The sequence below is a fragment of the Chenopodium quinoa genome, unplaced genomic scaffold (assembly GCF_001683475.1).
Source record: "Chenopodium quinoa cultivar QQ74 unplaced genomic scaffold, ASM168347v1, whole genome shotgun sequence".
NCBI classification, from domain to species: Eukaryota; Viridiplantae; Streptophyta; class Magnoliopsida; order Caryophyllales; family Amaranthaceae; genus Chenopodium; species Chenopodium quinoa.
In genome coordinates this window covers 533,938-543,906 of record NW_018743987.1, presented here as the reverse complement: position 1 = coordinate 543,906, position 9,969 = coordinate 533,938, and positions in this window count along the sequence as shown.

The window sequence follows — 9,969 nt, the reverse complement described above, 5'->3', positions numbered from 1 at the left end:
TTTCCGTCATTTAAGTTGGGGGTACATTTTATTCCTAATTATTCTATATATCTCTATCTACATCATCTTTCCATTCTCTATATGCTTTCTCCATATCACAATATTCATTCTTCCATCCTCCTTCCATCGATTGCATGTTGAATAAAGTTTGAGTTAAATAATTAACAGTAAATATCCCCAATTTCCTTTCCACAGCACTTGGTCAAGGTGGGAAGGGTGATTAATCATGGACAACACCTTTGTTCAAGTGCTACTTTTTGACAAACCACTTAGTCGGAAAGGAAAGGCTAAGAAGATAATAGGGTCTCTAGAAGAATTTAATGAACTCATGAAGGATGTGGCCAACCTAAACGAATTAATGAAGAGTATAGCTCTTCAAGTCAATGACCCTGTGAGGCAACAAAAAATGGATCTCATGCAAGAAAGCTTGAGAAAAATATCCAATGACTATAGATTCTAGGGCATTAGCTCACAAGGGGTCTCAGTGGACAAGGAGCTTCTTCCGCAAAAGTTCAAAGCCAATGACATCCCTAAGTTCCAGTCAACGGATAATCCTTACTTTCACTTAAGGGCCTTTGAAACTATAATGAACATTAAGGGGATTAATAAGAATATTTTTCACTTTTTATTCTCAATGTCTTTAGAAACCGCTTGTCAACATTGGTTCTTTTCTCTTGATAAAGAGAAAACCTCTACTTGGGATGGAATAAAAAACTCTTTCATTGATAGATATAAATGTAATATTCAAGTCAAAATCGACTATAGACAACTTGAGATGCTAAGACAAAAGGAGAATGAAGGCTTTACTTCTTTCTTTAATAAGTGGAGGGAAACTTTCGCTAAGATGGTTGAGGTCCCCACTGAAATGAATCTGTAAGGATGTTAATCAAGAATCTCCAAGAGAAGTATTCAAAGCATTTAAAATATCAACATAATTTGAATACTTTCAAGGCCGTCTATGACATCGATATCGAAATCGAAGATGACCTCGCAAAGAAAAAAGCTACTAACAATAGTAGCAACAGTGGCTAGAAAGGAAAGAAGAACGACAATCCTTCTTCTTCCGAAAACGCCCAGTCTAGCAACAATGTTAGTACCTTTGATCTCAATGAAGTCTTAGCCATGGATAAAAAAGGATCTAAAAAGAAACCTAAAAGAGAGTTCACACCCATTAGAATGACCTATGATGTTGCTTTCGATCGTCTTTATGATAAAGGATTAATCAAACCTATTGGTCATACCGAGGATCAAATGCCAGAAAAGCGATCTTCAAGATAGGATCCCAATTCTTATTGCAAGTACCAGCAAGGAAATGGTCATACCACCAATGAATGATACAGATTTGAAAATCTCATTCAAGATCTCATAGAATCAAACAAGATCCCAATGCCTCTAGCTAGCAATTCGAAGAAGATCAGGTGATGATAAGCACAAGACAAGAGGCGAGCTTCAATGACAATATTTTATGACCTTTTTTCTATTTCTTTTATTTAGCCTTTCCCCAATAAGTCTAGCATAGGCACCTTTTATTTTCCTTAAATCTTATTTTGTAGGTTTTTTCCTTTTTACCTTCTAATAAAAATGAGAATATCTTTTCTTGCATATGATTATTTCATTATATTGCACACACAAAAAAAAATCATTTCGAACTAAGCACAAGGTATACCCATGATTAGAGGCACATCTTGTAACCATGTTATACCTTTCACCCTTCGAATATACAATCTTTTCTTGATAAACCACTTTGAGCCTCGTCTAATGATAAATCTTTCTTTCTTCAGCCCACATCTACCTAACCTTGGGATGGGATGGTGTGTAACTTATGCAATTTTCAAAGAACAAAAGCTTGAGTGAATCAAAAGATTAAAATAGCAAAAACTATAAAAGTGTACAAAAGGGAAAGTGTTCTAATGTCTTTGATATGAACACGTCTCATATTACATCTCTTATCGAGTGCTTGGTACCGTGACTGAGAAACATTAATGCCAAGTGAGTAATAGACCACATGATCGAGATTGCCCACACTTGTTAAAAAAGGTTCAAAATAAACAAAATGCAAAAGCAAAAAATTAAAGAGAACAAAAATAGAAAACAAGAAAAAGCTAAAAAGTGAGAAACCTCAAGCATAATAATACAAATATTCAAAAAGCAAGGTTGCACACCTTGGGGGCTTATATAGGGTCTTGAGCCTTTATTCCTTTCTTCTCCAACCTTTAGCCTAACCACGTTACAACCCTTAAAACCTCTTTGAGGTATACACACACACTTGTGCGAGGTTCGGCTAGAGCTACGTTCGGCCTGATTCCTAACGGATACGTGGGCAACCTCACATCAAGGTTCAGCTGTAATAAAAAATGCATAATTGATTATAGCAAGGGATATCCAATGCTCATCCTTATCCATGTAGAGCTAGACTTGGGGGATTGATCCTTACATCTATCATTAGCCTACCTAGCCTATAGAGTCACCACCATTTGACTCTTTTCAATATATTTTTTCCAAAAAATTAGCCCTTGCGGCCTAACATTAGTGTCATTTTCACACACTACACAGATACATGACCAAATAGTACTTTCTTTAGGACCCCTTTGTCATTAAGTCTTAGCATAACGCTGAAACAAGCCTTGTCATATCAACATCAATCATCATTGCATCACAAAGTATGAAGTGCTTAACCTCCACGCCTAAGTCACCTAAATACTTTCATTATCAAGTCAACTAGGATAGTCTAAGATGTTACAATCCTTGTACTATGAGAGACAACGTTAACGGATTAAGCTCATCCAACATGCACCTTCAAAAACTTTGCTTCTTTCTTTTTTCGCGTTTTTCGTTTTCGGGAGAAAACCAATACCCTCCACAAAAATAACGGAAATTTTTGTTTTCCTGCATTTCGAGTCATGCACATATCGAGCTTCATGAGTCAACACTATGCACACACGAGTCACACTAAGTGAGTAATTATGAAGTCATGTTTATACCTTGAGTCAATGAGTCAATCAACACTAAGTCTTAGGTCAACCCTAATTACATTAGTAAAGTCCTATAGTCCAAAAAATGTAAATGCAGGTACACTAAGTCCCAGATGGACGGGTAAGCTTTACAAAAGGTTTGAAGCAAAAGGACGCAAAAAACATAGCAAATCAACTAGAGTCAGCTTGATTGCAATCATATTGGATTGTCGAACGACCTGACGGCGGTTATATTAATTGATTAGGTTCCTTGGTACGCCAATTATCCCCTATTAGAAAATTGACATGACTAGTAGTCGGCTATATTATAATCGCACTAAGTGATTGACCTGACAATGACCGTCTCAATTAGCTTAAGCGCCTAAGCATTGGCTCATCACAAGCACCAAGGCATCGATTGAAAAGCAAACACTTGTACGATAATATTTCCAAGATTGGATTGTCATCCCCAACCGACAATATTTCCAAATGTTGATTGTCTCGCATTATTCTTAAATGAAATTTTTCCAAGATTAGATTGTCATCTCTGGCAAAGTTTCCAAGCGTGGATTGTCGTGCTCCTACTCTGTTTGGCAATTTTTTCCAAGTTCGGATTGTCATCGCTGGCATGTTTTCCGAGATTGGATTGTCATACACATAGTTCCCTATGGAAAAAGTTCCCAAAAGATTGTCGGTGGTTTCTATTCATATTATTTCGGCAAAGGTTCCTCAACGTGGATTGTCATTCATTTCAGTAAGTGGCAAATTTTCCCAAAGTGGATTGTCTATCGACTCTTTTTTGCAAAAGTTCCAAGACGCGGATTGTAAATGGTGGTAATATTTTCCTAAAAGGATTCTCGTATAACATTGGCAAATTTTCAAGGCGGATTTCTCTCAAGAGTTATATTCCAAGATGTGGATTGTCGATCGTAGCAAGGTTCTTATGACAGATTGTTACGAGACATTGACAACTTTTCCCAAAAATGGATTTTGGTAAAATTTCCGAGATACGGATAGTCTCTTTATTGTGGCGACGTTTCAAGGACGGATTGTTACGTAGCATTGACAATTTTCCTTAAATCGAATTGTCTATATTATTCAAGAGTTGTGTTGACAATTGTTCCTAAAGAAGAGAGGATTGTCAGCAAAATTCAAACGAGCATGGAGGATCGACGAGCGTTGTCTTTGCTAATTGTCTTCGGAATATTCTGGCAACAACTGAGGATGACTTCGGGCGAAGCGATCTTCGATCATGTTTCCTGGCTTTCGGAAGATGGTCACAAAGCGGTAGAAGATAGTTTGAGGAGAAGAAATCTTCGATCATGTTCCCTGGCTTGCGGAAGATGGTCACAGGCGGTAGAGAATCGTTTTGGATGAAGCAATCTTTGATAGTGTTCTCTGGCTTGCAGAAGACTATCATAGTGGAAATTGGAGGCAGTTACGGGCGTAACAGTCTTTAGTCGGTATTCCCTAGCTTGAGGAAGATTGTCAAACAAAAGAGAAGCTCTTTGTTTAGAGACGAGTGAACAACCTCAAAAAGAAGCTCTTTTGTTAAGAGACGAGTGAATAATCCACAAAAAGAAGCTCTTTTGTTAAGAGACGAGTGAATATCAAAAGCGTCAAAGCATGACCACAACATCAAAACAACAAGATGTCGTTACCTAGCTTGTGGAAGGTTGTCACAACAACAAATGCAGCAACAAATCGGTTACCTTAAGAGATGTGTGTTTGACGGTGCAAGATACGCGTTTGTTAACTCTCTTATATGTTTTAATTAACGCTAGTTTGCAGGTATCGGCGTTACAAGAATGATTTAGGATTGCAGAACGTTCTGAATCATTCTCCGTCCCTATCGTTACTTTGACTTTTGTTTTCAAAACTTTTGTTTCTCCAAACTCAGTCAAAGTGGGGGATTTTGTAGACACCCAAATGTGTCTCCCCAAAACAAAACCAGGTGACGATTACCTTTCGCGTCATTTGATTATCGAACGAGGTAAAAGTGTGGAAAGTCTAATGATGAGGATGTTTTTATTAAAATATTTTTCTTTCTGTTTTCTAAAAGTATTTCTTTTCTCACTCCTATTTATGAAAAATAGTCAGTCTAATTTAGTTTTATCCATAATAAAGGTCCAATAATAGTGTAGTTGGATTGGGCTTAAAAAGAGCTTTTCAATGATATATTATAGGCCTAATTCCGATGACTTATGAGGAAGTTATGGATTGAATTATATTGGACCCAATGATCTAGAGGAGGGCCTATTAAATCATTATTTTAAAAGAACATTTTATTTAGAATAATATATATTAAATCTGATTTCAAAAACGTCTTGGACACTTAATTACCTGCAACCGGTATTTAAGGTAATTATGCGTGGAAAAGCGCGTTGACTTTTGGAACAGCGCGAAACGACGGAGTCATCGCCAAGCGCTGACCTTCGTCGCCTGCCATTGGCCCTCGTCACCTGGCAGCGACCTAGTCTTTTGGTGCTGGCTCCTGTCGTTTTCGACGGGAGGAGTTTTATTCCGAATATGATTTTCTTTAATCCCGTGCTATATTTCCTATAAATAGGGGTCGTTTCTCCCTGTTTTAAAATCATCAACACCTAGAATTCTCTAATTCTCTCTCTCTAAAGGCTAGAAGCTTTCTCTATCTTTTCTTTTTCTAAACCTTCCCTTTTACAAAATTCCTCATACATTTGCTCTAGAAACACCTAGCTAAGTTCAAAGTTACCTTTGCCCTAGACGTGAAAGGTTTGATATTTCTGAGGGTTTATTCCCAAATCTCTCTTTCAATTATTTAATTTAATTATTTGTTTTATTATTTTCCTTGAAGTTACTAACACGTGTATTTTGTTATTAGAAAGAGGTACGAGGCATCGAAGTAAGTATTTTAATTGTTTAATTGATCTATTGATATAGAAATCATGCTTAGATTATTTTGTTGATTCCTAGTATCATGTTAGGATGTTTTATTGCTTCCTAGTATCATGTTTAGGTTTAATTAATATTTCTAATATCAAGTATGATTATTATGATGCTTCCTATTTCTTTCCTAATATCATGTTAGTGTCATGTTAGGGTTAAAGCTTTAATATTTGTTGCTTAGTGACATGGTAGGGTTTGTTATTAATCTTGTTAGTATCATGCCTAGCTAGGATGTTGCTAATAATATTATGTTTTAACATGATTATGTTGAAAATAATTATTATAATTATTATTATTATTATTATTATTATTATTATTATTATTATTATTATTATTATCATTATTATTATGTTGCTTGATGTTTATTTATTGTTATTGATTGATCACACCTTTTATGCATGTTTAAAGGGAATTTGTACTTGTAATCACGTTTAATAAAATAATTAATAATCTTGTTTCGGTTAATTTGATTATAATTCAAGTGATTGACAATAATAGTTTTATTTGTGCATTAATATTCAACCAACATAGATAAAAATGTTTAGGGTTAACCTATTGATTGCATGTTAGTCAGAAAGCGCACATGAATACGAGAAGAATAAAGTAGAGGCCTATTATTAGGGCAAGTTTAATCTCTTTTAGGTTGGATTGTACCTTCATCCCCGAATTTCCAGTCTTTGTTCTAGACCTATTAGTGTTAACAATCTCCTGGATTGTTAAAGGGTGTAACCTTCACCCTGTGAACGGTTTACAAGTTCCTAAAACTTGTTGGGGACTCTTTTATTCTAGCTTCCTTCCCTTTTCACGCCACCATGCTTAAGTGTATGATCACAGTGGGGCTCAAGTGTGGGATGCTTGAAATATTCCCTACAAAACATCGAAGGAAAATTAATTCTTATGAGAAGGACGTATTTTTGTATTTTTAATTTTGAAACAAAAAAACTCAACAAACTTAAAACTCAAATAGAAAATATACAAAAGTTAATAAAAATAGAACAAAAACAGGACAAGACTAAAAGACCAAAAGCAAACAAAACACAAAGTGTTTAAAATAAGAAAAAAAACACACATAAAATGAAATAAACACAGCAACACAGTAACATCAGATACACTTCTGATACTTTATCAGCCGGAACCCAGAACAACTTCAGCCTTCAAGTTTGCTTCTTCTTTTGCCTCTTTTGGCATTATCAAAAAGTCCTACATTTCAAGTTTATTAAGCAACTAGCCACAGCCCTACAAGCAATTCATCGAGTGTGGGAAACTGAAGGCAGCGCAGCTAAATCCTTTTTAGTTAATTCCACTTTCCTACACATGTTTTCATAACACACAAAACATACAAGTATAGACAAAGTTCCAATTACTCATTAAAACCAAAAGATAATCATGCTTATCTGATTACAAAAACAAAATATTTTCAAATTTAACAAAAAAAAAAGAAAAAAGAAAAGTTTATGACTTAAACAGCCAAGAATAGAGTTAAGGATAGGCTAGGCGAAAGATGGATTAGGTTAATGATAGGCCGGTGAGATATAAACTGGTCAACTCGGAAGAAACTCAAGTTTCTTCTTGTTGTCTTCCTTTTGATGCTCAATATTGGCTTCCAGTTTATCTTCCAAGTCCTTAATGGTCTTCTAGAACTCCACCTTTTGTTCCCTAAGACTCTTTTCTGGCCCCTGTACTCCTCTATCTAGCTTTTGAAATTTTCCCATAGCTTCTTTAAGCTGTTTCTCAACAACCTCAGCTTTATCAACCAGCTCAGACACCTGTCCTTCAAGCACACTGTCTTCTAAATCAAACTCCAAAGGTTTTTCCATGGTTGTTTTAGGGAGTTTGCTTGCTGAAAGTCTTTTACTTTTCCTTAACTACCCTCTAGAAGCAATTCCTTCCTTTCTCTTCCCACTGGCAGTTGCCTTCTTTTCTTTATTTTCTCTTTTCTTTATTTTCTTTTCTAGCAAAGTTTCCTCATTAATTACTTTCTCTGGCTTTTCATATAGAGCACCGTAATTCCCTTTGAGGATCACCCCCAATGCCTCGAATACAGTTGAAAAAATGGCTCCATACCCTACCTTGTTCTTGCTCGGAACAAAATGAGCCAGGTGCTAATACATGAGTGATGGGAAATTTATTTTGATCTTCCTACCTAAACAAAAGATGACAGCCATGTTCATCAAACATGCTTCACCCTTTTCTTTACCAAATTAAACAATAGTTTGTTTAAGGGAGTCAGATCATTATGACTCATGATGTTCTTCCCCCTTTTACCTCCCAGAGATTCAACAATGTCACCTCCTAGAAAGTTTCCTATCTTCACAGTTGATTTTCCCTTCACATAGGTCTCATACAACTTAGTAGGAGCTTTCAAAATTTTTCCTAGGGTTTCTTTGTCAAACTCAATTTTTAATTTATTCACTTCACTTGAGATTACCCCTTGGTTTACTTCAAATGTTACCAAAATTCAGTCATAGCAGCAGGATACATGTATTTATTCGAAGCTCTAGATAGTAAAAACTTCCACCCCTAGAACTTGATCAAATCAAAAAATTCCAGAAATCTAGCCTTCCTACACCATGTTAAATCAATTCTATGACCAGCCACATACCTTCTAGATTGAGCCTCAAGCTCTGATTGATAAGTCGTAACATCTTCCTCCATTAAATCGTCTCCCCCCTCATATTCTGTGGTCCTAGCCGCAAAATCCTCGACCTCCTTGATATTTCCTCCACTTACTTCTCTTTGTTTCTTTTTTCTTTGCACTCTTTCAATTTTTCAAAGATGTTGGGGGTTTCCACTTCCTTGTCTGACTGATTCTTCTCTTTAGGGTTTTTGTTTGAAGTGGAGGAGGTGAGAGCAGTTTCAGTTTGGGTTTTCTCTTTTTATTTGTAAGAGACCATGGTTAAGGGTGAGATGATTTGTAGTTTTGCCCATGGTTTGTCTTATGAGTTTTCGGAGGAACTAAGTGAAGTGATGATGGCCATTTTTCAAAGTTAAAGATTGTAAAGAAGCTTTGAGAGTTTTTGACAGAGAGAGTAATTTTATTTGACAGTGGAGTAAAATTGGTGGGTGAAAGATGCCTTTTATATTAATGAGCCGGTGTTAATTAAATGGAAGGTTTAGTGCCGTTTGATCATTATTAGAACAAGTTCAATTTATTTCAAAATTTAAACAAGATTCTCTAATCAAATTCTTTCTAAAACTCGTTTTCTTTCCAAATTTAATTTATTTTCAAAAGCACATTAATTACCAAAAAGAAAACACGTATTTGGAACACGCTTTATACTCATATGCAATGTACATTACTAATCACAAACGTATTAGAGTGTTTGTGAACTAACCTCTAGAAATTCGCCAACGGTGACACTTCAGCTATGTTTAGCACACCATAATTGTGCTAGAAGCTGTTTTAGCTCTATTTGCATTTTTTCTGATTTTTCCATATCTTGGAACTTCAGAAGCAATCAAGTCAGCTTGATCATCCCAAGTTCCAATTTCAATTTCTCAAACCTTTCTCTATTCAAGGGCTTGGTTAGAATATCTGCAATTTAATCTTTAGTAGGACAAAATTCTAACTTAATGTGCCCTTGCTCCACATTATCTTTTAGAAAGTGATGCCTAAAGTGAATATGTTTGACCTTTGAATGTTGAACTGGATATTTAGAAATACATATAGCACTTGTATTATCACAATAAATAGGAAAACATTAAAAAAAAATACCAAGATCTCCAACGTGTTGCTTTATCCATAGCATTTGAGAAAAACAAGCTGCTGCTACTGCTACATATTCAGCTTCAGCTGTAGACAAAGAAACTGTGTTTTTCTTCTTGGAACCCTAAGAAACTAAACAGGGTCCTAAAAATTGTGCCATACCCGAGGTGCTTTTTCTATTGACCAAATCACCTGCATAGTCAGCGTTAGTAAAACCATTTAAATCAAATGAGTCACTTCTAGGATAGAAGATACCAAAATCATCTGTTTCTTTCAAGTAACGAAGGATTCTTTTGACTACTTTTAGGTGAGATTCCTTTGGATTAGATTAGAACCTGACACATATACCTACACTAAAAGATATGTTAGGTCTACAAGCAGTTTAGT